Source organism: Salvia splendens, chromosome 7 (genome assembly GCF_004379255.2).
Source record: "Salvia splendens isolate huo1 chromosome 7, SspV2, whole genome shotgun sequence".
Classification (NCBI taxonomy): Eukaryota; Viridiplantae; Streptophyta; class Magnoliopsida; order Lamiales; family Lamiaceae; genus Salvia; species Salvia splendens.
The window spans coordinates 32,312,366-32,315,826 of record NC_056038.1 but is presented as its reverse complement, the minus strand read 5'-3'; the positions used below and the strand labels follow the sequence as shown (position 1 = coordinate 32,315,826).

The 3,461-nt window shown below is 43.8% G+C and overlaps 1 non-coding gene across 1 annotated transcript; it reads left to right on the top strand.

The window, feature by feature from the left end:
* The first annotated feature begins 2,186 nt into the window (after positions 1 to 2,186).
* LOC121742817 lies at positions 2,187 to 2,294 on the top strand. The gene has a single exon (XR_006038153.1). It is a non-coding gene; the product is annotated as a small nucleolar RNA R71 (small nucleolar RNA).
* The last annotated feature ends 1,167 nt before the right edge of the window (positions 2,295 to 3,461 follow it).

The following is a 3,461-nucleotide window of genomic DNA, read 5'->3' as shown; positions in this document are numbered from 1 at the left end:
AACCATTTCAACACTTCTTTTCTAACCACATCTTGCATAATAGGGTTTAGTCGCCTTTGGTTTTGTACCTTAGGCTTATACCCCTCGTCTAAATGAATTCTATGCATGCAAACGGTTGGGCTTATTCCCTTAATGTCCGATATGGACCACCCAATGGCTCTCTTATGCTTCCTAAGAACTCTCAACAATTTATCCAACTCGAAACTAGAGAGAGAAGATGATACAATTACCGGAAAAGTGTCATTCCCTCCAAGAAAGGCATATCGCAAGTGTAGTGGAAGTGGCTTCAACTCAAGCTTCTTGTTTTCCCCATCTTTATGCTTATCTTCACTTCCACTCCTAAGAGGTAGAAAATTGGTGGACGAAGTGATCTAGGGATTTCTTTAGCCGAGTCCAAAGTCACCTCAAATTCCAACAATCCGGGGATGTAGCATCCAAAACCAATCAAAGAATGAGAAGAATACATGGAATGAGAAATGCATCTCTCTAATTGATCATCCAGTAACGATGGTCAGGGAGCACTCCTCCAACACACTCATCCACATCACGGTCACAATATCCATTGCAATGTTGTAGGCTCCTCCCGGTATTCCGCATCATGCCCGTCTTTAAGGCACGCTCAATATATCGAAAATGTCACGCTCTCATCATTGAGGCGAAGTGTAGTTCCCCTTGTTGAACATCGATCATGGCCTTCCCGGTGGCAAGGAACGGTCTTTCCCAAAATAAGAGGTACAATTCTATCCTCTTCCATGTCCAACACCACGAAAGTCAACGGGGAATATGAACTCATCACCCTCACCAATATATCTTCTGCTATGCCCGAGGGATATGCCACCGATCTATCCGCCATTTGCAAAGTAATGCTAGTCGATCTCAATTTACCAATATTCAACTTGTTGAAGAAGGACAATGGCATAAGATTAATGCTAGCCCCTAGATCGCACAAGGCATTCCCCACAAAGCAATTTCCAATAGTGCACTCAATAGTGAAGCTTCCCGGATCTTGCATTTTGGCCGGCAACTTCCTTTGAATAATTGCACTGCAACTCTCCGTCAAGTTGACCGTCTCATAGTGCCCCCCATTTCCTTTTTTGTGATACCACATCCTTGAGGAACTTTGCATAACTTGGCATTTGTTGAAGTGCTTCAACAAGAGGGATGTTAATTTGAACTTTCCTAAAGATATCCAAAAATCTTGAAAATTGTTCATCCTTCTTTTTCTTTTGCATCATTTGAGGGAAAGGAAGTTTAACTTCCGTGGGCTTAGGAGGAACTATTGTCTCGGCTTGATCTTTTGGTGGGCTCTTCGTTGATGCCTCCACTTCTATTGTCTCTTCTTCTTCGGGTTGCACAATAGCTTCCTTTTCGGGCATAGGGGGGCTCTTATAGCTTGTTCCACTCCTCAAATTGATAGCCTTGCAATCCTTTGGGTTAGGAATGGTGTTGCTTGGGAATTGCCCCGGTTGATAAAGTTGGCCCACGGCTTGGGCAATTTGACTCATTTGATGCTCCAAAGCCCCCATTCTCTTGGTGACCTCCACTACCGCCGTCTCAACCTTATCAATTCTCTTAGTAGATTGTGTCATGATTCCATCGGTCTTCTCCATTAGAGCTTTTAGAAGCTCATGGGTGACATCATCACTTGAAGGTTTAGAATTGGTGGGCACATTAGCGGCCCCACTTGTCGACCCACTAGGTGTAGGGAAACGAGGTGGTGGAGGTGGTTGGATAGCATTGTTTGGATTGCCATAAGAAAGGTTTGGATGTGCATTGAAGGGTGGAGCGATAGCCTTGGTAATTACCACCCCCATTGTTAGGGCGATGATAGTTGTAGAAGTTCCTTTGATTCCCTCCTTGATGCACATAATTGACATCTTCCACGGTATGTAAAGGCTCTCCCATAGGTTGCCACTCCCAAACTAAGGCCATCCACCTTTTGATTCAACAACATCATTTGTTGGTTGAGAAGATGAATGCATCCGAATCCACAACCGAAGCCACCGGCATTGAACTATCTCGGCCCGAGCTCCAACCCTTGCTAGTATAGGCAAGCCTTTGAAGCATCTTCTTGCACTCCTCGACCCCCTTGTCCAAGAATGAACCCCCCGAACCAAAGTCTAATTGACTCTTGATAAACTCCGAGCATCCATTGTAGAAGAGGCTCACTTGATGGCCCGGAGATAAACCCATGGTTGGGGGCATTTCTTTAGCAAGGCGTTGAATCTCTCCCAAGCCTCGAACATAGACTCTTGGCCCTTCATTTTAAAGTGGGAGATCTCTGCTTGGAGGTTGAGAGTGGAGCTTAGAGGGAAGAATCGATCCAAAAACTTTTGGGCTAAGTCGTCCCAACTTGTAACCGAGCCCGGCTCAAGGTTATCAAACCAATCTCTAGCATATCCCGACAATGAGAATGGAAATAGCCTAAGTTTGATTGTATCGTCGGGAACCCCATTAAGCTTAGTTGTATTGGCAATCTCTAAGAATTTAGATAAGTGCCTATTAGGATCCTCCGTGGGCCTTCCCGAGAAAACACGTTGCTCCACAAATTGAATCAATCCTGTCTTCAACTCAAAATTGTTGGCATTCACCCTTGTATCATAGGGTGGATGTGGGATATTGACGTTCCCAAATGCGTCTCTAACCGGAGCCTCTCGCCTCCTTCCTCCTCTCTTTCCCTTCTCATCTCCGCCATTTCTTGTTGTAGTTGGAGAATGATTTGGTCTTGATTTAATGGAGGTGGAGGTGGAGGGGGAATTCCCTCATTGTTCCCATGTGGATTTTCCATTGGCTCAACTTGATGTTGAGCTCTTGCTCTTCTCCTTCGTCCTCCTCTTCTTCTATTGGCGGCTTCTATCTCTAAATTAATCGGCTCAAGGGGTAAACGACTTGAGCGCGTGAGCATAAAAACCTACACAACACAAGAGAGGAAACAAAGTCAAAATAGAGCTAAACTAGAAAACTAAACTAAATAATTAAAGCAAGTAAAATGTCTAAACTAGTATTCTCTATCTTTTCACAATATCAAACACAAAAGCAAATTTAGTCCCCGGCAACGGCGCCAAAAACTTGACTCGTGCTAATTTAGTATTCAAAAGCGTCACCCGCAAGTGTACGAGTTAAGTAGCACGTGGTAAGCTAAATTATCGATCCACGGAGACTAAAAGCCGGTTTGAATACTATGATGTAACTTTGAACACTATCTAGACTAATAAAAGGGGTTTTTGGTTTTCTTAACTAAGATCAAAGAACAAATAAGCTAGTAAGACAATTAACTAAGAAAAACAAACAAACAAAGATAGGTTTCACACAAATTGGGAAAGTATAGGGAAATGGATCCGTTAGAATGGATCAAGGATTTCATCTATGGGTCATGCTCATCTATTGGGCCTCAAATGCGGTTAGGAAAGTCGGGATAATCGGTTAGACCCCCTCTCGGGTGCATCTAACACGTGGGTCAA